At 41.5% G+C, this 26,606-nt stretch overlaps 2 protein-coding genes across 2 annotated transcripts in view; one reads left to right on the top strand and one right to left on the bottom strand.

The window, feature by feature from the left end:
- LOC132156530 (zinc finger protein 883-like) overlaps nucleotides 1–26,606 on the bottom strand; it is a 93,582-nt gene that overhangs the window by 4,793 nt on the left and 62,183 nt on the right. The gene's annotated exons all lie outside the window — the stretch shown is intronic.
- Nucleotides 15,296–26,606, top strand: part of LOC132146361 (zinc finger protein 658B-like) — a 910,027-nt gene continuing 898,716 nt past the window's right edge. The window contains exon 1 of the mRNA XM_059557020.1: nucleotides 15,296–15,374. The gene's annotated coding sequence lies outside the window, so the exon portion shown is untranslated. The remainder of the gene's footprint in view (nucleotides 15,375–26,606) is intronic.

The following is a 26,606-nucleotide window of genomic DNA, read 5'->3' as shown; positions in this document are numbered from 1 at the left end:
CCTGCGACCGAAGGGAGCTGTGGGTCTGTTGCACCCGAAGGGAGAGCCCCGTCAGATGCTGAATAGGTATTAAGATTCGAGCCGCGGTTTGGCACGTCGGATTAAGGGCTCCAAATGCAACCGAAGGGAGCCAGCGGCTGTACCACATCGGGAGGGAGATCCCTAGCCACCGTTGAGCATGCAACATAACTCAGATGGGGGGTTCACACTGCGACCGAAGGGAGCCGTGGGTCTGCTGCACCAGAAGAGGAGCCCTAGTTCGATGCTGAGAAGACAAAGAGATGCGACTGATGGAGGGACTCCCGCTGCATCCGAAGGGAGCTGCGGCTCTGCTGCACCGAAAGGGGGAGTCCCCCATAGTGGGTTTATGTGAGGCACGGTTTTACGCCTCGGAGGATTCTCACAGCCTCCGTAGGGGGTCCGCAACTCTGCATCGGGAGTGCTGCCCCGGAGGGGAGAGCCCTGATTAACACTAACTGGAATACGACTATTGGAGGGACTCTTGCTGTGTCCGAAGGGAGCTGCGGCTCTGCTGCACTGGAAAGGCGAGTCCCTCTTGCGGCTTTGATGCATCTGATGGAGGGCTCTCACGGCGACCGAAGGGAGTCAGCGGCTCTATTCCACCGGGAGGGAGAACCCTGTCCGCCCTTGAGCATGTAACATAACTCAGATGGGGGGGGGGGGGGGGGTCACCCTGTGACCGAAGGGAGCCGTGGGTCTGCTGCACCGGAAGGGAGAGCCCCATCAGCTGCAGAATAGGCAAGAAGATTGGAGGCACGGTTTGATGCATTGGATGGAGGGCTCCTGCTGCGACCGAAGGGAGCCAGCGGCTCTATTCTGCCGGGAGGGAGATCCCTGTCTGCCATTGAACATGCAACATAACTCAGACGAGGGGTTCACCCTGCGACCGAAGGAAACCGTGGGTCTGCTGCACTGGTAGGGGAGCCCTGTCCGATGCAGAGTAGGCAAGAAGACGCGACAGATGGAGGGACTCTCATTGCATCCGAAGGGAGCTGCGGCTCTGCTGCACCAGAAGGGAGAGTCCCCCTTGCGACTAGATATGAGGCATGATTTTAAGCGCTGGATGGAGGGCTCTCACAGCGACCAAAGGGGGCCATGTTCCTGCTGAAGGGAGAGTCCTGTCTGATCCTGAACAGGCAGAAAAACGCGACAGATGGAGGGACTCTCGCTGCATCCGAAGGGAGCTGCGGCTCTGCTGGGGCTCCTGCTGCGACCGAAGGGAGCCAGCGGCTCTATTCCGCCAGGAGGGAGATCCCTGTCCGCCATTGAGCATGCAACATAACTCAGACGGGGGGTTCACCCCGCAACCGAAGGGAGCTGTGGGTCTGCTGCACCGGGAGGGGAGCCCCGTCTGATGCAGAGTAGGCAAGATGACGCGACAGATGGAGGGACTCTCACTGCATCCGAAGGGAGCTGCGGCTCTGCTGCACCGGAAGGGAGAGTCCCCCTTGCGACTGGATAGGAGGCATGATATTAAGCGCCGGATGGAGGGCTCTCACAGCGACCAAAGGGGGCCATGTTCCTGCTGAAGGGAGAGCCCTGTCTGATCCTGAACAGGCAGAAAAATGCGACAGATGGAGGGACTCTCGCTGCGTCCGACCAAAGGGAGTCAGCGGCTCTGCTGCACTGGGAGGGAGATCCCCCGTCCACCGCCGAGCATGCATCATACTCAGAACGACAGACTGAAGAATGACCCTGCAACCGAAGGGAGCCGATGGGTCTGCTGCACAGGGAGGGGAGCCCCGTCCGATGCGGAGTAGGCAAGAAAAAGCGACTGATGGAGGGACTCTCACTGTGTCTTGCGACTGTATATGAGGCGTGATTTGATGCATCGGATGGAGGGCTGTCACAACGACCAAAAGGGGCCTGTGGCTCTGCTGCACCGGGAGAGAGAACCCCATCCGTCGCTGAGCGCGCAGCGCAACTCAATGACAGACGAAAGGCTCACACTGCGACCGAAGGGAGCCACTGCCCTGCTGCACCGGAAGGGAGAGCCCTGTCCGATGCTGAATAGGCGAGGAGATTGTAACCATGGCTGGAGGGCCCTTACTTTGACTGAAGAAACGATAACTGAGAGGCTTCGATTAATCAAGTAAACAAAAAATGTTTTTTTTTTTCTTTTCTTTAAATGTCTGATGAACAACAACCTAGGGCCTCTATCTGATTTTGTGAAAGGCCCATTTTGAGCTACTTAAATTTAGGGCTGAAACGATTCCTCGAGTAACTCGAGTAACTCGATTACAAAAAATGATTGAGTCAAATGCCACTGCCTCGACGCCTCTTTTAATTCATTTTAAATCTCACGTCAGGTTCTTTCGCAATGATTTTTTTTGTCATTGGATTAGAAGCGTGTCCATCTGACCCGTCCTTCTTAGTGTGACAGCCAATCAGATATTGTCTTGGGCGGGGCCTATGCCCCGTTCTCCGGTTCTTCCATGTAATAAGCGTAATGTCCATGTGATTGTGTGTGTCCAAACTTCTGAGAGTTTAGTTTAAACGCTTTAATTAGCAAACTTAATTGTTTGAATATAGTGCATCCTACACACATCTACTTTATATCAAAATTCTAGAAATCATTTACCCATCAAGTACCAAACTACATACTTCCCATAGTTGAGGTGGAAGTAAATAAGGATTTAGCCGTGATAAGTGTTTAACACACAAAATTAACTTGAGAAATATAAAGCATGCATAATACAAAGAATACACATGTATGAGGCAACTTCTGGTGATTAGTTCCTATAACTGAGGTAGAAAACACCAAAGAATAGGCTGTAATGAAAGTTAAACACACAGAAATAATTCCACAGGTTATATAAAACATACATGATACTTAAGAAATGTGTGAGGTAAATACTTATGTACGTAATCAATTCAGATTATTGGAAGCAATTTTGAGACCGTTGTTTGTATTAAACCACAAGTGGGTTAGATTTCAGTCTGTTGGTTTTGGGAGACAAAGTCTATGGTTTAAGGGTTTTGGTGATCCTGGGCCAAAAGAAATTCCTTAGCATCCTTCCTGATTCCTGATAAGGCAGGAGATTTATGCATTGGGGTCACCACAGGGTTCCTGCTCATTTGGTCTTAAGTTTGGGGAACAAAGAGAAATCTTTTCCTGCTGTCCTGACGTCGCTGATATGAGATTAGACAGACACGAGAAGGAAAAGGGGGGTGACATCTCCTTTAGCCATCTTGGCACCATGAATATGTTTTATGACACACTAATGGTACGATGGGGAATCGTTCTGAACTGTGGAATGCAGTGTTGGTTTCTTTACTGAAATGGACTGTTCAAGGATAATCCTACACTTAGGACTACAGAAAAATGGTATTTTGCAACATGATGCACTTTTGTAGATTAAACTACCCAACAGTATTTTTACTAGGCAACTTTAAATTTAATAACATTGAACATATTTAAATGTAAACTGCAACATACACAGTAGTGCAGATGTAATATTAATGTAAAACAATCCTGACAAATTATTTTTTGTTTACTCTCAATACCTTAAGTATATTAGAGTATGTAATATAATACTTTTACATAAAGGACAGTTCAGCCAAAAATGCAAATTCTGTGATCCTTTGCTCACCCTTAAGTTGTTCCAGGTTTGTTATTTTCATTTTTGGGTTTTTTAACATGACTAGTAGATTTTCCCCAATATGGTATTTACTAAAAGTAGTATGTAGTTACTAAAAGTAGTTTACTTAATTATCTCAATATTTCTTGTACTAATCACGTTGCCATAGCACTAAACAATTTTCCTTTTCCTTCTTTCTCTAAATCAGACCAGACCCCTGTACTGCAGGATAAAGCTGAAAGTCGCAGCACTGGACAGGGGTTTAATGGTTTAGGGCTGAGCAGAAAGGCCCTGACAGTGCTGCAGGATCTTCTGAGAAGTGACTGCCAACAGTGATGGGTGCCACAATCCAGACCCTGGTGTTTCTCTTCTGTCTGCCAGTGGTACATCATACAGATGGTCTCCAGAGTGTTTGATATGTGCCTCGTTCCACTGTCACTGTATTTTCCTCTGAGTCGCTGAGGAGCTGCTGGCCATTAACCAAGAGATTGACCTTCTGAAGACCCCAGAACACATGGAGGCAGCGCTGGGCTCAAACTGATGTTTTCCTGATGTTAATCCTAAACTATGCTGTAAATGGTTGTAAAAAGTACTTTCAATTATATTGAAATTTGATTTAATGTGTAAAAAATATTTATAGGATGAGAAAAGAAAAGATTGTTTTGTGAAAAAATGTATAAGCTGCATTAAACAAAACAACGTACATAAGTACTTCTTTTATTTACATGTGAATATGCAAAACAAAAATACAAAATGTACAGAAAAGTACATATTTACGAACAAATTACACACGCAAAAAAATGAATAATGTATACAACTTGCACACAAAACTCCACAAAAATAAACTACAGAAATTAGGTTGTTCATTGGCAACATGACATTAAAAAAATATTTTTTACCACTGTTTTCTCTTGGCTGATGAAGTATATTTGTTAAGCATTCTCTCAAGAAGAGAAACCTTGTGCTCCTCTCTCTCTCTCTCTCTCTCTGGAGTTTGATGTCCTCCCTGAGCAGCTCCACTCATCCTCTCACCTGTCCCAGGACACTTAGCAAATAAACCATGCCTGTTAACAGCAACAGCACAATGAATTTTAGCTAAAAATTGTCTATTGACTTTGTATTAAGTCTTTCAACAGCAGGCTCACTTTCTCAAGAATAGAACTAAAACGAGAAAATGGAAACACTTATGAAAAATACAAAGCAATATTAATCTTTAACTTAAATTTGGTTAAAACATTTGTAAACATATCTTGCATGACTTGCATTGCCTTATATAGACTGTCTTATTGTTTGTGGGCTTTATGTAAAAAAAACCCTGGCTTTTAACAGTTTCGCTAGATATTTTGGTAAATGAAAACACAATACTTACATTTCAATGTGAAGTCCCCCACAGAACTCTCACTTGCCTTGTTCTTTGAATATAGCACCGTCGTCATCTGCGTGCAAGTGATTCTAGTATATGGTAGGGTGAGAAGGGTCCATAAGATGTACACTTCATTTTCATGGGAAATGAAGGGCGCATTTGAAGTTGCTTTCGAAATTCGTCAGCCTTCATCGCGACTTCATTTTTGGACACCCTTCTTCGTGCTGCTGTGACACATTCACACTTCAAATGCGCACTTCGGAGTCCATGCACTTCGGTTTGGGACACAGCAATTGTGCTTTCCCCTACATGTGTTCCATTCCCCATGTTATATGTGACCCAGTTTCTGTCCCTCCTTGATTGGATTAGTTTCCAAGTGTATCTCCTTAGTCCCTCATTTGCCTGTGTTTAAAAACCATGTCTTCGCAGTTTGTCGGTTTTACCAGTTTCATACGTGTCTTCATCCTGTTCTCCCTGTTGGACTGTCTCCTGTGTTGGATAAATAAAGACTTATTTCAATTTGTCCTTGGCTCCATGTTCCTTCCGGCAAAGTATCATGACAATCAGCAATAGACAGCATATAAATGAAAACTGCATAATGTTCCGGAGTAAAATGTTGATCCAGGAAGTGGTATATGTCTGTGCAGGTTCTGGAGGTGTTGACGGAAGCAATTTACTGGTTTTATGCTTTGATAATAGTACTGAACATTGTCCAGATGTAGTTTTTCATAAAAATGTGATTTTCTCACCTTTTTGCTCAAAGCTATACACATTTATGAAACCTAGCTATATTCAAGTGTTCGTCAAGATTGCTTCAAGCTAGAATAAAATGAAAAAATAAATAAAAAGTACAGAGCGAGCAGTCTGGGAAGTTGGTAAGGCACACCAGATCGATAAAGTCCCGGGTGTGGTCCTCCAGCGAACAATCAGACTGGTCCAGGCATAGGAGCTCGACAGCTGGGATATTCATTCCGAGAGGGGGGGGAAACAAAACAAACAAAAAGGAAAGAAGAACACAGCTAAACTCACTTTTCGGTCCACTATTCTGTCACACGTGTGCTGGTGTATAGTGTAACGCGCATGTTGAAGAAAATATAAATCAAAATAGTTCTTTTAATGTTTATGGGAGAATAAAGCACAGAAATCATCAAACATATGATATAACATTAATAGCAGACAAAGAGGAACTAAACAGACAGGGTTTTTAAACACAAGGAAAGTAATCAGGGGAATGGAAACAGATGGGGATTAATCAATTAACAAAACAAGGAGCGGAACATGACCAAAATAGGGAAACACAAAAGGAACAGAAAGTCCACGATCATGACAGGGTGAGGGGTGTTTGGATAATGGGTAAGGGGGCACTGGCCCAAAAACTTTATAAACCACTGCTATCGTTGAAAGATTCATCCAATATATGATCAATCAATGTATTGGAGAACAGTGAATCATATTTGCTGCAGTTTCATCATTATCCAGTTATATATAGTGATGTAAAATGAATTTAATTATTTTCTGGTGTAGTTGCTGAGGCTAGTACTAATAAAGTACAGCAAAGGGATGAATCGTAATCAATTCAGAGTATTTTAGTATTTTAGACAACTTTGTCACCTAGACGGCCTATTTATTTAAAAAAATAAATAATTAACAAGTTACAGAAAGTCACTCCCTGTAGAAAAACCTGTGTGGGATTACAAATTTAAGAATCTTTTTGATGCGGTGGAGGAGGCCAGAGTTGGCATTCCGCGGCGTGTCCATGTGGGGTTTTTGGCGTCTGAGGCAGGCAGGTGTAGGCAGGTCTGAATCTTATACAATCGCCACAGATGTCTTTTGCATTAATTGTCATTTATCATCCACCATCTTCAAATATTCGTTTTTATGAAAAACTGGAACAATTACTCAAACAGTGTGATTTTAACAATGAAGTTATTATTATGGGAGATTTTAATATTAATTGGGATGATAAAACAGTTAGAAAGAATCTCAAACAGGTAACTGATCACTTCGATCTGATGCAAATGATTAATGCGCCTACAAGAATAACTAATTCAACAAGGTCTCAAATTGATTAAATTTTTAGTAACAGAGCAGAGAGAATCTTAAATACTTTAATTATGTTAACAGACCTTTCTGACCACAATTTGATTTTAGCGGCCAGAAAATGATCTAGTAAGAGATTCAGTTAATTCAGAAGGAAATATGATTCTTATGGCATTCCAAAACGCAAACTAGATGGCTTCAGAAGGGCAATTCATCAGATTAAATGGGATGATTTATTGACCGGAAGAGATCAGGAGGATGACATTCGAATATTCTCCCAAATATTTGAGAGCACTATTAAAGATTTCAGTTGTTAATTTAATCCTAAAAATAAAAAACACACTGTCCCTTGGATTAATTCAGGTATTTCAGATCTAATGAAAAAAACGTGATCTTGCTTTAAAAACTGCAAATAGATCAAAGTTAAGTCGTGATTGACAAAATTTTGTTACATTATGGAACAAGGTGGTAAAGACCCTGAGAAAAGCAATTGAAGAGGCAAAAGATAATTCTAAAACAATCTGGAATCAGTTGAACTCTCCCATTTGCCATCAATTTAATTGATGGCAAATGGGAGGCTAACAATCAAGCTGATGTAGCAGAAGCACTTAATCATTACTTTGTTGAATCAGTAGACACAATTGCTCAATGTTTCTCTCCTAGTATACAGAAGATTATCCAGTTAATACAGCAGAACAAGCCCTTACTCTAAGCGCAGTCTCTGAATTAGACGTCAGAAGAACAATTATATCTCTTAAACAATCCAGAGCAGAGGATATATTTGGTATGGATCTGGTAATGCTTAAAGAGCTTAGTCACTAGTTAATCCTATCACTAAAATTATCAATCTTTCAGTTTCTCATGGCATATTCCCTTCTGCTTGGAAGTCATCTGTTATTGTGCCCATATTCAAAAGTGGTGATCCTCACTCTGCTAGTAATTATAGACCTGTTAGTATTTTACCTGTAGTTTCAAAGGTTGCAGAGAAATTGATGGCTGCGCAAATCAGTAATCATTTGAATAATAGTTCTTGTGCTTTACATCCAATGCATGCAAAGTTTGGCTTCAGAGCAAATTATTCAACTGAGATGGCAAATTGTTACTTCACTGAAAAAGTAAAGTCTCTTTTAGATAAAGGAGGGGTTGTTGGGGCTGTGTTTCTTGGCCATAGGAAGGCCTCCAATGTCTAAATTATTAAGTTTTAATTTTTCTCCACATACTTTAGGATGGATCATATTTGTCAGTTCACACACAGTATGTAAGTATACAGACTTATAAGTCAGCCCCCCTAAGTATATCCACTGGTGTTCCACGAGGATCTATTTTGGGTCCTCTACTTTTTACATTGTACATATATAATGATCTTCCATCCATCTGTCGTAATACTAACATTCAAATGTATGCAGATGACACTTTTATTTATATACACAGAAGTAGTGTGTGACAAGTTGCAAATGAACTTACACGATCTCTGGTTTATATCACAGCTTGGCTAGAAAAATGCTGTTTACAGTTATACCAAATCTAATAGTTTAAGTGTAGTTCCAGATGTATTTGTAACAGGGGAAAAATTACAAATTGTATCTGAATAAAAGTACCTCTGTATTTTGATTGATTCCAAACTTTCATTTTGGCTCAGGTAAAAAAAGATCTGTAACAGGATCAGATTTAGGCCCAATCCCAATTCTATTTTATACCCCTTCTCTCTCTCTCTCTCTCTCTCTCTCTTTCTCTCTCTGTCTCGATTAGGCAATATTTGATAAAATGGTTTAGCGATTTCTAATTACTGGGGGGATTAGTCTATTGCAGTTATCGCCCTGATCAGACATATGGTGTGGCACTATCTTGCAGTCTGTAATGATATGACATTAGCAAATATTAGCGTAGTATGCACAGAAGACTAGGGTTGAGTTTAGCTTAGCCTTGGTGGAAGTTAGGGGGAATCAAAGACAACGCATTGTAATTTGTTCACATGGAAACACAAGTAATAAAAGGGGCGCTGTGTTTAGTGTCTTTAGCGGATATATTTGTAGTTATTGGATTGTTTGTAGATGAAAAATGTAGTCGAATGATACCAGGTGAGAAAAGACAAATAACACTTACACCTAGGGCCTTTGAATATAAATTGGAAAAACTCCAAGAAGAACGCCAAGTAAAAATAAGAAAGATTAAATGTGCAATAAGAGAAATTAAAGATCTAAAGCAAAGTGCTGATAATGCTGAGAAAATACGATCATGTCTTGAAAATATATCGAGCTTGTTTAAAGAAGCAAGTCATTTTCATGGTGTTGTGGTTCCTATGCTCCCACCTGAAAAACAAGAAAAAACTAAATGCTTGGTTTGGCAGTGTTGAAGAACATAAAATTGACTTTGTGGAGGAGACAAATGAATGGCTGTTGGAGGCAGAGACATACAACAAAATTGAGCGGTCTGCTGTTATGACCCGGGCCTGTCCATCCACTTTGGCTACTCTGCCCGCTGCTGTGAATGGGGTTGGTATTTCCACTCTGCCAGAAGATGCTTACCAGTTACCAGGTGTACCAGCACCTGTAACAGTGAATAATTCTGATCAGGGTTTTCTCATAGTTTTGGAAAGGCAAAATCAAAATACATCTTTATTGGTTGAACAACAGTCAGTTTTTCTCTTACCTAAGCGAGACCTGCAAGTTTTTGACAGAGCTCCATTGCAGTATCAAACCTTTATAAGAGGATTTGAACACAACATTGAAGGAAGAACACAAAGTCAGAAGGACTGTTCGTATTACCTCGAACAGTATACGAGAGGTCAGCCCAGGGATTTGATCCGAAGCTGTCAACATCTGCCTCCGTCTAATGGATATACTAAGGCAAGGTCACTACTTCAGGAGCATTTTGGCGATCCATACAAAGTAGCCTCTGTCTACATGGATAAGGTGCTTTTATGGCCGATGGTTAAAGCTGAAGATATCAGGGCTTTAAGGGCCTACAGTTTATTGTTGCAGGAATGTTGCAACTCTATGGGAGCCGCTTTAAGTGACCTGAACATGCCTACAAATATGCAAACCATTGTGAAAAGGCTGCCTTATAAGCTGCGGGATCATTGGAGAAGTGCGGCATGTGATATTCAGTAGAAGTTTTGTCAAGAGCTACATTTTCGGACATTGTGGAGTTTGTTGTGAGACAAGTCAAGATAGCAAGTGACCCTCTTTTTGGAAATATAAAATATACATATGTGACACGAAGAAAGGAATTAAAAATGGTCAAGTCTCACTCTCAAACTAGTTCAAAGGCTAGAGGCAGTAGTTTTGCCACTACTGTAATACCTGCCGAGAAGAAACTGGAGTCTGGTAACAAAATGGAGAAGAACTCACCAGTGAAATTTTGTTTGTTTTGTGGAGCTGGACATTCGTAAAATGTTTGCTTTCTTTTGGATAAAAGGACACATGATGAAAAAAATTCTTTTTTTGAAGGAAAGCCATATGTGATTTGAATGTCTGTGTGTTGGGCACATGAGTAAAGATTGCAGAATTTGTCTAATATGTAGAGTATGCAATTATAAGGCAAAACAAAAAAGTTCAACTCAGGCCAATGGTGGCTTGGAATTGGCCAAGAGGAGGTGCTGTGGTGTCTGTGGTGGACAACAGACCTTGGTCACATGCATTTCTGGATCCGGGGAGTACTGCCTCGTTTTGTACAGACTCATGAACTGACTCAATCTTACAGGGAAGAAGCTGGGAATCCTCCTTAGAACTATGGGACAAGATAAGGTGGTGGATAGTTATAAGTTGTCAGACTTGGACGTCGCAGGGTTGGATTCGGACAGCTTTTTTGACCTGCCTGAGATTTTTACTCAAAGGAGAATGCCTGTTCATAGAGGTAACATTCCATGCTCGAAAGATCTTCAAAGATGGCTGCACCTGAGACACATACAAATACCAGAAATCGGTGCTGATGTGGACCTTCTGATCGGCACTAACGTCCCTCAAGCTCTGGAACCGTGGGAGGTGGTTTGTGCAGTGAACAGGGGTCCTTATGCAATCAAGACCATTCTGAGTTGGACAGTGAATGGCCCACTCTGAGAAGATTGTCGAATCAATGATCGGTGTTTGCAGCCTGACATCACAGTCAATCGGATCTCAGTGGCGAGGCTTGATGAGCTCTGGGAGAAACAGCTGAAGGTGGATTTCCCTGAAACTCTCCAGGATGAACAACCTGGTCCGTCAAGGGAGGACAAGCACTTCATTGAGTCAGTCTCAGAGTCTGCCAAGCTCATTGATGGTTATTATAGTATTGGTTTGCTGGTAAGACAAAAAACATCAAAATGACAAATAATAAGATAGTTGTAGAACAGCGTGCTTTGAGTCTTAAAAGGCGTTTGAATAAAGATCTGTCTTCACGCTCCGATTACATCACATTCATGTCCGGAATGCTGACTAATTGTTTTGCAGAGAGAGTTCCAACTGAGTCTCAGTCCATTCTTCATTAAAACTACGGTTCTATGAATCAACTTTTCGCTTAAGGCTCTTTGAGAGTGCCATTTTTCTTTCAAATATATTCAGAAGGCCTTTCTTCTAGTGTTCTCCACAAACTACGACCTGCATGTGACAGTGATGGACAGCTTGACAGCCTCACAAATATGAAGCCTAAAATATCGCTATCGCCCCCTGGTGGCTCGCTGCAGTACAGGTAAGATGTAAAAAATAACATAAATTTGGAATTCGAATTAGTATATCAAACAATAACATATTAGGATACAATTCGAATTTAATTTATATTACGAGTATCTGGACCTTACAGTGTCTGCAGAGAAAAATTCTGGCCCTTTGACAAATATAGTTGATGACCCCTGCTGTAGAGCATGCTTTGGGTGTAAAGTGGTGTGTCCAATTGGACTCCTTTAAGTTTAAAATCACACTTAAACCCCACCCACTCACAAGAAGAGGAATTTTTTCCTTGTCTAGCTCGATTAACGACCCTCTTGGTTTCTTGGCACCTGTTGTTTTGTCTGCCAAGAAAATCCTCCAAGATCTTGCAGGAGACGTCTGGGATGGGATGATCCTTTGCCCTCTTCGGTTGCTGGAGAATGGATGGCTTGGCTGGAAGACCTTCATGACCTTGAAAATTGGAATGTCAGTAGATGCTAAAAGCCTGTGGATTGTGACATCTAGATTTAAAATCTTCATAGAAAATAGAGTGTCTGAAATATTGAAAACGTCTAACGTATCTCAGTGGAGGTATGTGAATACATCAACCAACCCTGCCCACCTTTCTTCATGAGCCTGAGAGCAGGTGGCCCAAAAAACCTGAGACCCTGGGAGACTCTCTTGTTGTAGACCCGGAGGTCAGGGCTGTGGTAGTAAACACTCCTCAAGTTGATTATGTCAGCCCAGTGGAGAAGCTCATTGATTACTTTTCCTCCTGGTTTCGTCTTAAAAGGGCTGTTGGTTGGCTTCTCAAGTTTAAGACCTTGCTTTTGTCCCGCATGCCACATCACAAGCTGCTGAGAGAAACCCTTTCAGGATCGGACCTTTGTGCCGAGCAGCTGGGGAAAGCGCTACAGGTCCAGATGGAAGGTGTTAAGGCTCAAGTACCAAAGGATGTTCTGTCCATGGATGACATGGTTGCACTGGAATGAGATATTATACAGATAAGAGCAATATACCAATCGAATCTGTAAAGGGTCTACTTTTTTTGGATACAGACATAATAACAACAAAACTTTGTGCACTTATAAAATAAAGATAACAAACAAGGTGTGCTGTTTGCAGCCTTTGTCTGCGCTGATCTTCATGTACAAACATGTCATTAAAATGAACTGTAACTCAGTGAATACTCAACGAAGAGACATGAGAGAGATATCTATAGAAAGCTTCACGTCTACTTTTAAACAAAACAAGTGCCGCGGAAAACAGATATTCTCTGATAAAGTAATCCTTATGAAAACAACGCGATGTCCATTTTTCACGTCTCCCTTCATTATATCTAATGTGACCACGCCCCCGCGCTGAACGCGCTATTCAGATTCAAACTGAAGCGCGCGGCTTGAATACGCTCACACAGAAGAAAAAGCTGCGAGACTGTTCTTCAAGTTCTTTTATTTTACTGTTTGCTTCGCGATGAGAGGAATAAGACATAATTAATCCCGAAAAGATGTGATGTGGTTGAGGATTTGAGAAATGGATTTCCTCAGAAAAAAAGAATGAAGCACTTTATTCAGCAGAGATCATAAACATGAGTAAGTCTCTTTTTATTTATTTATATACTTGTACTAGTTTTCACACAACGTGTAAACATTTTCTAGTTAGACTTTTTCCAAACTATAATTCCTGACTAAATGTATAATCAAGTGAAACATTATGAAGTTTCAATAACAATATATACCATTCAAAAGATTAATGTAAATAATATAAATGTAACAAATAAATGTAACTGTAACAAATGTAACAAAAATGGTGTTCTTTTAATTTATCCCCCCTAAAAAACCTGAAAAAATATTCTCAGCTCTTTTCAACATTAATAATAATAATAATGATAATAATAATAACAATACTTTTTTTGTAGAAAATCAGATTGTTAAAAGGATTTCTGAAGGATTGTGTGACTGGAGTAATGAGGCAAAAAAATATTTTGAAAGTCAGCTTTGATTGTTCCTGATAAACTGTTTAACTGCTCCCCCAAGTGGATATTAAATTATGTTGTGGGATAATTAACTAAATAAACTACAAACATAAAATTATATACTTTTATTTTGTTCTCACATTCTTTCTTGTAACACCTCACTCTCAGTGGCACAGCTGACTGAGAGGCTCATTATGCAGCTCATTATGCAGGCCTTTGTCTTCTCAGGTGTAAATCACAATGATATTCATGATAGTTGACGCCTACTCGCATATGACATTTACCAACAAAAAGTGTCTTAGAAAATTTAAATCAATATATTGTTTTCTGTAAGTGAGTAAACAAGATGATTTTCACATCATTTAGAAAGAAAAATTCTAGGCTACAAGCTCCAGTTCTCAAAAATCCCCGGAACCATTGTTCTTTATGTGTTTTTTTGCCGTAGTCAAGTGTTTTAACATTTTTAGTTTTTCCCTAACCACGCATAACATTTTTTTTTCTCAAAAACACAATCATGTACATACAATAATTTCACATATTATTACAGCCCAGTTTGTGCTGATTACAGTGAGATTAGACTTTACCCATTTAGATATTTATAAGAAACTGAAAAAGCACAAATGTCAGGGCATGACAAAACTACTCCAGGCCCCAAAAATACCCTTAGACTCCAGAGAGTTAACCCGATCCTGGATGGTGATGCCATTAGGGTTAGAGGACGGCTTAGTAGAGCAGCAAATTTAATAGGAGAAAATTATTGGTCCAATCTTTTACATTTTTAACACACTCTGTTAGCTTAGATAATTTAGAAGTTTCATCTGGTCTCATTGAGATATATAGCTGAGTATCATCAGCATAACAGTGGAAACTAATCCCGTATTTTCTAATAATATTACCAAGGGGCAACATGTATATTGAAAATAAAAGGAGACCTAGGACGGGAAAGGAATTTCATGCCATCAATAATTAGAAGATTACATACTTTAGGATCTTTTCAGTTTCATCTTAAAAATTGGTTATTGACGACTCAACTCTGTCAACATTAGTATTGTATTCTTGACAATAAGACTTCTTTGTACTAATTGCTCGTCTGTTTCCTTCTCCTGTTGCCATCTCTCTCTCTCTCTCTCTCTCCTCTTCTCTCTCATTTCACTCATATTTTAACTTCCTCTAGATAATTTACTTGTTTTTGTATTTAAGTGTAGTGTATTGTATTTTTTACTGTGCATTTATGTATTTGTAATTTTCTTATATGATGTGTATGTGTGTAATGATGCTTTGTCTTTGTTTTAGTGTGACCTTTTAACATTCTGTCAAATGACTACAGATGAAAAATAGCCTTTTTGGCTAATTCTGGCACATTTACAGTTCTGTTTATTAATGTGCATGGTCCCTGTAAACAAATAAACTAAACTAATTTGGCTTTTTAAGATCAAGGCACAGCTGTATCTTTGTCTCTGTGATAATTAGAAAGTATGACGATACAGTCAAGAAATGCCAGTGTCTGGCTGATTCCGGTACTGCATTTGCATTTTATTGTGTAGATTGTCTCCACCTCTACTGTATATATCCCTCCCCTTTGAATATATATAAATTACAAAGGCATTCTCAATAAAGAGTCCTGGAGTCCTGGACCAAGAGTCTCTTGGTCTTCCCTTCTGAGTTTCCAACAGTTTTGGTGCCATAACCCGGATGAAACCAGATTGAAACTTCAAGGTCAACAAAGATCTAACTTCATTCCAGACTAAATCTTTCTGTACAACCAAGGGTTGGTGAGTGTCACTCTATCCAAAAGAAACTTTAAAACCAGTACAAATTTGTTATCCCCAGCGCCAGTGCTAGAAATTTGTGTTATCCTCTGCTTCACCAGGGAAGGTTGAATACATTATGACATGTATTAAGTAACTTATTCTCTGCTTTGTCAGAGAGGTTATTGGTGTATCCCCTGCTTTACCAGGGAAGTGTTAGAAGTGTCCACAGTGTCTTTACAAAATGTTGAGAAGGAATGCAAAGCTGATTCCAACAACTAAGAAAGGTGGACTAGCTACTCCTTCATGGAGAAAGAGCGAGTAGTGACAGAGTCAGTCAGATTGGACTTGATATAGAAATTTGGTATTGATCAAGAAAAAATATGGTCAACTGAATAATGTAAAAAGGTACTTGGAGCATGTATCAGAAAGAAACACCTAAAAGGCATTATCTGCTGCCACAGAGAGTTTAGTTCAGCAATAGCAATACACTGAACTTTTTCATGTGCTAAGTTAAAAGAACAAAACAAACAGCTGCACACAGAGTTGTCACACCTGGTTGTCTGCACCACTGTGAGACTTTAAAGGGCATTCCTGTGTTGTGACTCTACCAATAGACATCATATAGGTAGACGTCCTATTGGCCGCTGACACTGAGATTTGCGGCCGACATTTTAATCTGGTCGTACTCATGGTTTTTTTGTGAAGCAGCAGTTAAGATGCCAGAGCACAGTGTAGCATTTTCCTGTTCTAATCGACGGACCATCGCAAGTAGGGCTTGGGGGATTACTTTTCACAAGTAAGATTTAACATTACTATCATACTATTGATTGTATTTTGTCCTTAAATCCAGATAATTGAGAAAGAGCAAGAATGTTTTATAGTACTGTACTGAAATTGTAGCTAGCTAACGTTAGCTAGCCTATGTACAGTCGTGGCCAAAAGTTTTGAGAATTACATAAATATTGGAAATTGGAAAAGTTGCTGCTTAAGTTTTTATAATAGCAATTTGCATATACTCCAGAATGTTATGAAGAGTGATCAGATGAATTGCATAGTTCTTCTTTGAAAATTAACTTAATCCCCCAAAAAAACCTTTCCACTGCATTTCATTGCTGTCATTAAAGGACCTGCTGAGATCATTTCAGTAATCGTCTTGTTAATTCAGGTGAGAATGTTGACGAGCACAAGGCTGGAGATCATTATGTCAGGCTGATTGGGTTAGAATGGCAGACTTGACATGTTAAAAGGAGGGTGATGCTTGAAATCATTGTTCTTACATTGTTAAACATGGTGACCTGCAAAGAAACGCGTGCAGCCATCATTGCGTTGCATAAAAATGGCTTCACAGGCAAGGATATTGTGGCTACTAAGATTGCACCTAAATCAACAATTTATAGGATCATCAAGAACTTCAAGGAAAGAGGTTCAATTCTTGTAAAGAAGGCTACATCGTCACTGCAGCAGCAGACTCTCGCGAGTATTCACACTGGAAGCGTATAAGTACAGCATCACAGCAGCGGCTGCAAAGCGTGTTCGGCAGACAGTATAACCATTTCAAACAATGGGTATCATTTTTTCAACATTTGTTTTTATAACAATACACCATACTTTCACCCAAAACGATTAATTAAAAAGTTTATATGGGTAAATACATATTTGTTATACTTAATTTTCTTTTCTGGCATAATTGTTAAAACACTAGACATTGGCATTGTTGTTAAAACTCTTGACATGCTTATTCTGTGCATTTTGAGTACGTTTTGTGTTAAATCACATTTATTTTGTCCATCAAAAGTGTGCTTTCACTTTAATTGAGCGTGAGCAGCACAGCAAAAATAGAAACCCCCGCTGCACTGCTGTTCACGCGACGCTCCTGCTTGACGCTCACCCGCTGCTCCTGGTCCCGGTGTGAATGCACTCATTGATTAACATGGACACCGGAAAAAATACGCGCTGCTCGCGCGCCGCTCACGCTTGTGGTGTGAAACAGGGGTGAGATGCTTATCCCTTTAAATGTGTTGTATTATGTACTATGCTTCTAAATTTTAGTTGGAAAAGGGCAGGACTATGTCTACCTCCAGAAGAGCTGAAGAAAGCCTGTCCGTGGCCTCTCAGGATTCCCAGGAAATGGCAACCTCAAGCCCACAGCCTCAATGTAATGATGTGAATATTTCTACTTTAAACATCATATCATAATGTTCCCTGGACATATTAAAATCTCACTTGTTTGCTTCCACTCATATTAAACACGCTCACAAATAAACCCATACAAACACAATTTGAAATGTCTTAAAAGCAACTTTCTTTTTTAAAGTTCAGCAATTATGGAAATTTGTTTATTGATTGCATTGCACAATATCTATCTATCTATCTGTTAGGAAGAAGAGTCAGAGTTGGTCGGATCCAAATGCAGTGCTTTATTTAAGAATGGTCAAACAGGCAGAAATCAGGTGTGTCAGGGATAACCAGAGTCAAAACCAGAAACAAGCAGAGATTGGGGCAGGCAGCAGAGAATCAGAGTCGGAGTACACAGTCCAAAGATCAAACACGGGAAAGACAAACACAGGGAGAAACGCTTGGAAATGTTAGACAGACTAAACAAGACTTCACAAATTGTTGGAGTGAGTGTGCTGCATATGTGTGTGTGTATTAGCTGAAATGAGGTGCAGGTGTGAGTGCAGATGCAGGCATTTGTGTGCAATTAGTACCAGCAATGAGGCAGGATGGGAAATGGTGTTCTTGAATGAGTCCTGAGTGGAGTGCCCTCTACTGAAGATCATGGGCACTCCAACTAATGACCGTGACATAGCCCGCCAGCCCCCCCCCCCCGCCCCGCCCCCCCAAAGGAGCAGCTTCCAGACGCTCAAAACAATCTAAGAGGGCGGTGGAGTTGAGGCGGAACAGGGGGAGGGACGGAGGGCCAGGTCCATGTGGAAGTGCAGGGGCCGGGGACCGGGGCAGAGCAGGCAGAACTAGAGCCCTTCCTGGGCCTAACATGGAGATCAGGAGCCCTTCCTGGCCTGACATGGGAAGCAGGGGCCCTTCCTGGACCTGACATGGGAAACAGGGGGCCGCCATGGGCTTAACTCAGGAACAGGGACCCGCCCTGGGCTTAACTCGGAAACAGGGCTTAACTCGGCAACAGGGGCCCGCCATGGGCTTAACTCGGGAACAGGGCTGAACTCGGGAACAGGGGCCCATCATGAGCTTAACTCGGGAACAGGGGCCCACCAAGGCTGAGCAGGTGGCGTGGGAGCCCACCAGAGTGGAGCAGGTGGAGCTGGAGCCCACCAGGGCGGACCAGACGACCACCATAGCTGAGCAGACGAGACAGAAGCCCACCAGGATGGAGCAGAGGACCACCACAGCCGAGCAGACAGGACAGAAGCCCACCAGGGCGAAGCAGAGGACCACCACAGCGTGGTAGCACAGGAGAGCAAGTCTGCTCAGGTGGGCCTGAAACAGAGAACATAAACAGGTTAATAGAGGCCTCCGTGGCCATGATGAGATGGTAGCTGGCCTCCGTGGCCGTGACAGGGTGGGCGGTGAGTTCATGGATCGCCTCCGTGGCTGTGACAGGACAGACAGTGACATTGTGGATGGCCTCCATGGCCATGACCGGATAGGATGAGAGTTCTGGAAGTTCAGCTGAGACGTGTAAAGGCTCTGGACGTTCAGCTGAGATGTGGCGAGGCTCTGGTAGACCCATGGTGACTCGACTTAGTTCATGAAGATCATTGGTGAGTTAATTCTCAGCACATAGAGACTTTTTCACCTAGATATCACACTATAGAGACTTTGTCTGTTCCCCGAACTAAAAAATACAAAAAACGTCAGAACCAAGTTAAGGTTAACAATTTAATTGAGGTTCAACAAATAAAAAACAGAAGCAATATGGATAAACAAATGATAAAGCTTGGCTTATTGAATATCAGATCCCTTTCTACGAAAACAATTTTTGTAAATAATGATCACTGATCATAATATACAGTCAGGTCCATAAATATTGGGACATGGACACAATTCTAATCTTTTTGGCTCTATACACCACCACAATGGACTTGAAATTAAAACGAACAAGATGTGCTTTAACTGCAGACTTTCATCTTTAATTTGAGGGTATTTACATCCAAATCAGGTGAACAGTGTAGGAATTACAACAGTTTGTATATGTGCCTCCCACTTTTTAAGGGACCAAAAGTAATGGGACAATTGGCTGCTCAGCTGTTCCTTGGCCAGATGTGTGTTATTCCCTCATTATCCCATTTACAAGGAGCAGATAAAAGGTCCAGAGTTCATTTCAAATGTGATATTTGCATTTGGAATCTGTTGCTGTCAACTCTCAATATGAGATCCAAAGAGCTGTCACTATCAGTGAAGCAAGCCATCATTAGGCTTAAGAAACAAAACAAACCCATCAGAGAAATAGCAAAAACATTAGGTGTGGCCAAATCAACCGTTTGGAACATTCTTAAAAAGAAAGAACGCACCAGTGAGCTCAGCAACATCAAAAGACCCGGAAGACCATGGAAAACAACTGTGGTGGATGACCGAAGAATTCTTTCCCTGGTGAAGAAAACCCCCCTTCACAACAGTTGGCCAGATCAAGAAAACTCTCCAGGAGGTAGGTGTATGTGTGTCAAAGTCAACAATCAGGAGAAGACTTGACCAGAGTGAATACAGAGGGTTCACCACAAGATGTAAACCATTGGTGAGCCTCAAAAACAGGAAGGCCAGATTAGAGTTTGCCAAACAACATCTAAAAAAGCCTTCACAGTTCTGGAACAACATCCTATGGACAGATGAGACCAAGATCAACTTGTACCAGAGTGATGGGAAGAGAAGAGTATGGAGAAGGAAAGGAACTGCTCATGATCCAAAGCATACCACCTCATCAGTGAAGCATGGTGGTGGTAGTGTCATGGCGTGGGCATGTATGGCTTCCAATGGAACTGGTTCTCTTGTATTTATTGATGATGTGTCTGCTGACAAAAGCAGCAGGATGAATTCTGAAGTGTTTCGGACAATATTATCTGCTCATATTCAGCCAAATGCTTCAGAACTCATTGGACGGTGCTTCACAGTGCAGATGGACAATGACCCGAAGCATACTGCGAAAGCAACCAAAGAGTTTTTTTAAGGGAAAGAAGTGGAATGTTATGCAATGGCCAAGTCAATCACCTGACCTGAATCTGATTGAGCATGCATTTCACTTGCTGAAGACAAAACTGAAGGGAAAATGCCCCAAGAACAAGCAGGAAGTGAAGACCGTTGCAGTAGAGGCCTGGCAGAGCATCACCAGGGATGAAACCAAGCGTCTGGTGATGTCTATGCGTTCCAGACTTCAGGCTGTAATTGACTGCAAAGGATTTGCAACCAAGTATTAAAAAGTGAAAGTTTGATTTATGATTGTTAATCTGTCCCATTACTTTTGGTTCCTTAAAAAGTGGGAGGCACATATACAAACTGTTGTAATTCCTACACTGTTCACCTGATTTGGATGTAAATCAAATTAAAGATGAAAGTCCGCAGTTAAAGCACATCTTGTTCGTTTAATTTCAAGTCCATTGTGGTGGTGTATAGAGCCAAAAAGATTAGAATTGTGTCCATGTCCCAATATTTATGGACCTGACTGTAGATGTACTCTGTTTGACAGAAACCTGGCTAAAACCTGATGATAACATTATTTTAAATGAGTCCACCCCCCAAGATCACTGTTATAAACATGAGCCGCGTCTAAAAGGCAAAGGGGGAGGTGTTGCTTCAATTTATAACAACGTTTTCAGGATCTCTCAGAGGGCAGGCTTCAAGTATAACTCGTTTGAAGTAATGGTGCTTCATATAACATTATCCAGAGAAACAAATGTTAATGATAAATCCCCTGTTATGTTTGTACTGGCTACTGTATATAGGCCACCAGGGCACCATACAGACTTTATTAAAGAGTTTGGTGATTTTACATCCGAGTTAGTTCTGGCTGCTGATAAAGTTTTAATTGTTGGGGATTTTAATATCCATGTTGATAATGAAAAAGATGCATTGGGATCAGCATTTATAGACATTCTGAACTCTATTGGTGTTAGACAACACGTTTCAGGACCTACTCATTGTCGAAATCATACTCTAGATTTAATACTGTCACATGGAATTGATGTTGATGGTGTTGAAATTATTCAGCCAAGTGATGATATCTCAGATCATTATTTAGTTCTCTGCAAACTTCATATAGCCAAAATTGTAAATTCTACTTCTTGTTACAAGTATGGAAGAACCATCACTTCTACCACAAAAGACTGCTTTTTAAGTTATCTTCCTGATGTAACCAAATTCCTTAGCATATCCAAAACCTCAGAACAACTTGATGATGTAACAGAAACTATGGACTCTCTCTTTTCTAGCACTTTAAATAAAGTTGCTCCTTTACGCTTAAGGAAGGAAGGAAAACAGTTTGACACCATGGTATAATGAGCATACTCGCACCCTAAAGAGAGCATCCCGAAAAATGGAGCGCAGCTGGAGGAAAACAAAACTAGAGGTATTTCGTATTGCTTGGCGGGAAAGTAACATATCCTAAAGAAAAGCATTAAAAACTGCTAGATCCGATTACTTTTCTTCTCCTTTAGAAGAAAACAAACATAACCCCAGGTATTTATTCAATACAGTGGCTAAATTAACGAAAAATAAAGCCTCAACAAGTGTTGACATTTCCCAACACCACAGCAGTAACGACTTTATGAACTACTTTACGTCTAAAATCGATACTATTAGAGAGAAAATTGCAACCATTCAGCCATCAGCTACAGTATCACATCAGACAGTGCACTATAGACCCCCTGAGGAACAGTTCCACTCATTCTCTACCATAGGAGAGGAAGAATTGTATAAACTTGTTAAATCATCTAAACCAACAACATGTATGTTAGACCCTATACCATCTAAGCTCCTAAAAGAGGTGCTTCCAGAAGTCATAGATCCTCTTCTGACTATTATTAATTCCTCATTGTCATTAGGATATGTCCCCAAAACCTTCAAACTGGCTGTTATTAAGCCTCTCATCAAAAACCACAACTTGACCCCAAAGAACTAGTTAATTATAGACCAATCTCGAATCTCCCTTTTCTGTCCAAGATACTAGAAAAAGTGGTATCCTCACAATTATATTCCTTCTTAGAGAAAAATGGTATATGTGAGGATTTCCAGTCAGGATTTAGACCCTATCATAGTACTGAGACTGCTCTTCTTAGAGTTACAAATGATCTGCTCTTATCATCTGATCGTGGGTGTATCTCTCTATTAGTTTTATTGGATACTAGTGCTGCGTTTGACACAATTGACCACAACATTCTTTTGCATAGACTTGAACACTTTGTTGTTTTGTCAGTGGAAGTGCATTAGCATGGTTTAAATCGTACTTACATGACCGCCATCAGTTCGTAGCAGTGAATGAAGATGTATCCTATCAATCACAAGTGCAGTATGGAGTACCTCAAGGCTCAGTACTAGGGCCGCTACTCTTCACGCTTTATATTTTACCCTTGGGAGATATCATCAGGTGTTAATTATAGGACCTAAAAACTCCGCTTGTAATAACCTAGAACACTGTCTAAGACTTGATGGTTGCTCTGTCAATTCTTCGTCATCAGTTAGGAAACCTAGGTGTGCTATTTGATCGCAATCTTTCCTTAGAAAGCCACGTTTCTAGCATTTGTAAAACTGCATTTTTCATCTAAAAAATATATCTAAATTACGGCCTATGCTCTCAATGTCAAATGCAGAAATGTTAATCCATGCATTTATGACCTCAAGGTTAGATTATTGTAATGCTTTATTGGGTGGTTGTTCTGCACGCTTAGTAAACAAACTACAGCTAGTCCAAAATGCAGCAGCAAGAGTTCTTACTAGAACCAGGAAGTATGACCATATTAGCCCGGTCCTGTCAACACTGCACTGGCTCCCTATCAAACACTGTATAGATTTTAAAATATTGCTTATTACTTATAAAGCCCTGAATGGTTTAGCACCTCAGTATTTGAATGAGCTCCTTTTACATTATAATCCTCTACGTCCGCTACGTTCTCAAAACTCAGGCAATTTGATAATACCTAGAATATCAAAATCAACTGCGGGCGGTAGATCCTTTTCCTATTTGGCGCCTAACCACTGGAATAACCTACCTAACATTGTTCAGGGGGCAGACACATTCTTGCAGTTTAAATCTAGATTAAAGACCCATCTCTTTAACCTGGCATACACATTATTTACTAATATGCTTTTAATACCCAAATCAGTTAAAGGATTTTTAGGCTGCATTAATTAGGTAAACCGGAACCGGAAACACTTCCCATAGCACCCTATGTACTTGCTACATCATTAGAAGAATGGCATCTACGCTAATATTTGTCTGTTTCTTTCTTGTTCCGAGGTCACCATGGCCATCAGATCCAGTCTGTGTCCAGATCAGAGGGTCACTGCAGTCACCCGGATCCAGTACGTATCCAGACCAGATGGTGGATCAGCACCTAGAAAGGACCTCTACACCCCTGAAAGACAGCGGAGACCAGGACAACTAGAGCCCCAGATACAGATCCCCTGTAAAGACCTTGTCTCAGAGGAACACCAGGACAAGACCACAGGAAACAGATGATTCTTCTGCACAATCTGACTTTGCTGCAGCCTGGAATTGAACTACTGGTTTCGTCTGGTCAGAGGAGAACTGGCCCCCCAACTGAGCCTGGTTTCTCCCAAGGTTTTTTTCTCCATTCTGTCACCGATGGAGTTTCCTTGCCGCTGTCGCCTCTGGCTTGCTTAGTTGGGGACACTTCATCTACAGCGATATCGTTGACTTGATTGCAAATAAATGCACAGACACTATTTAACTGAACAGAGATGACATCACTGAATCCAATGATGAACTGCCTTTAACTATCATTTTGCATTATTGACACTGTTTTCCTAATGAATGTTGTTCAGTTGCTTTGACGCAATGCATTTTGTTTAAAGCGCTATATAAATAAAGGTGACTTTGATTGGTGTCTTGACTTAACCCCTGAGGTCTAACTGTGGTAGTGCTTAATTTATGAGTGTTACTCTGGTAGATCCGTGGTGTCTTGACTGGATTCAGGAAGATCAACGGTGACTTGACTCTGCTCATGAAGACCAATGGGGACTTGACTTTGCTCATGAAGACAGTCGGTGACTTGAGTTGGCTCATGAAGATTGTCGGTGACTTGACTTGGCTCATGAAGATCGTCAGTGACTTGACTTGGCTCATGAAGATCATTGGTGACTCATGAAGTTTAACTGTGGTTTCACTTGACTCTTGGATGTTAGTGGTGACTTGACCGGACTCTGGACGGCTGTGTGACCTGACTAAACTCTGGGAAATCAACAGGGACCAGATCAATGGGGACCTGACTGGACTCTGGAAAGTCGATGAGGCTGGCGACCATCTTGTGCAGAGGCGCCGGGCTGGCAGCCCTCTTGTGCAGTGGTGCCAGGCTGGCGGCCATCTTGTGCTGGGGCGTCGGCTTAACAGGCATGACGAAAGCAGACTCTGGAATGGTGGCCATGTCGTGATGTGACTCTGGAATGGCGGCCATGATGTGACAACACTCTGGAGTGGGAGATACTGCAGGACTACGATGTTCCTCATCCCGAAAAAACCCACAGTAAATTCAGATCCACTTTGTTGGAGTGCCAGATCTATATAAACTCTATATAGCACATCTCGTCAATAGATGTGAAATGGGCCAGTTAAATAAAGTCCACCACATAATCCTCAATAGACTGCGCACCTTGACAGAGACCAATTATTTTGCTGCTGGATTCATGGCTGGCCTGGATATACTCATAAAGCTGCTGGATCCTGAGAGGCGAGGTCTTCTGTTACGGAGGAGAGTCAGAGTTGTTCAGATCCAAATGCAGTGCTTTATTTAAGAATGGTCAAACAGGCTCAAATCAGGAATGGCGTCAGGTGTGTCAGGGATAACCAGAGTCTAAACTAGAAACAAGCAGAGAGTCGGAGTACACAGTCCAAAGAACAAACACAGGAACGACAAACAGAGAGAAATGCTCGGAAATGTTAGACAGGCTAAACAAGACTTCTCAAACTGGTGGAGAGAGTGTGCTGCTTTATATATTTGTGTGTGTGTATTAGCGGAAATGAGGTGCAGGTGTGAGTGCAGATGCAGGTGTTTGTATGCAATCAGTACCAGGATTGAGTCCTGAGTGGAGTGCCCTCTACTGAAGATCATGGGCACTCCAACTAATGACCGTGACACTATCTATCTAACTATCTATCCATCTATCTCTCTCATATTATATATATATATATATATACACACACCATACACACAGTGGGGAAATTAAGTATTTAGTCAGCCACCAATTGTGCAAGTTCTCCCATTTAAAAAGATTAGAGAGGCCTGTTATTTTCATCATAGGTACATAGAGACAAAATGTAAAAAGAAATAATCCAGAAAATCACATTGCAGGATTTTTATTATTAATGACATAATTTTGATTATTGGGTGAGCTAACCCTTTAATGGCCCTCAACAGCCAACGTATCTGTACAGAGGACCAACGCCCCAAAGCCACGTGGTCATGGCCCTTTAAGGATGCAATGTTGAGGCACAGAGCATGTGTTTTGTGGGTTAGCAGCAAACCACTCCCACAGCAACACTGCAAGCTGGACTTTCCATCATCAAAGTACAGCCATCCTGATCTTCCTTCAAATCGCATCGACTCACAAGATGTGCATCAGAAAACTCCTGATTTACAGACTCAAAGACATTGTCAATATTGGATTTTGGCAAGGAAAGAGAGACACTCTGCCTGGCTGAGGCCAAGCCTCGCACACAAGTCACAGAAATGCAAGCAGAGATTGTGGGAAATCAGTGGCTCTCATTAACATGACCATCCATACCGCCACACTGACCTATGACCAGCATGACGCTGCCATCTGTGTCAGCCTGCACAACCAGAGTATGTGGATTCAAGTGCCCAAAGGTGCCATCCTCCACCTCGTGGACCTGGCGCTGTACCACCTTTCAAGTGAAGAGTACCAATCAGAGGTAGAAATTTCAGCTTTCTTCAAGGACACAATCTCACTCTGGAGCCTGAATGATAACTGAGCATTGAGAAAGAGGGGTCCCACCTGCCATCTGGCTTTCCTGATCCCCCTGCCATCCGATTATCATGATCCACCAGCTGTGTGACCATCATGACAACTGTTGTCTGACGATCTGCTTAG

Source organism: Carassius carassius, chromosome 1 (assembly GCF_963082965.1).
Source record: "Carassius carassius chromosome 1, fCarCar2.1, whole genome shotgun sequence".
Taxonomy (NCBI): Eukaryota; Metazoa; Chordata; class Actinopteri; order Cypriniformes; family Cyprinidae; genus Carassius; species Carassius carassius.
The sequence above is the reverse complement of the archived record's forward strand: the minus strand, read 5'-3'. Positions and strand labels throughout refer to the sequence as shown.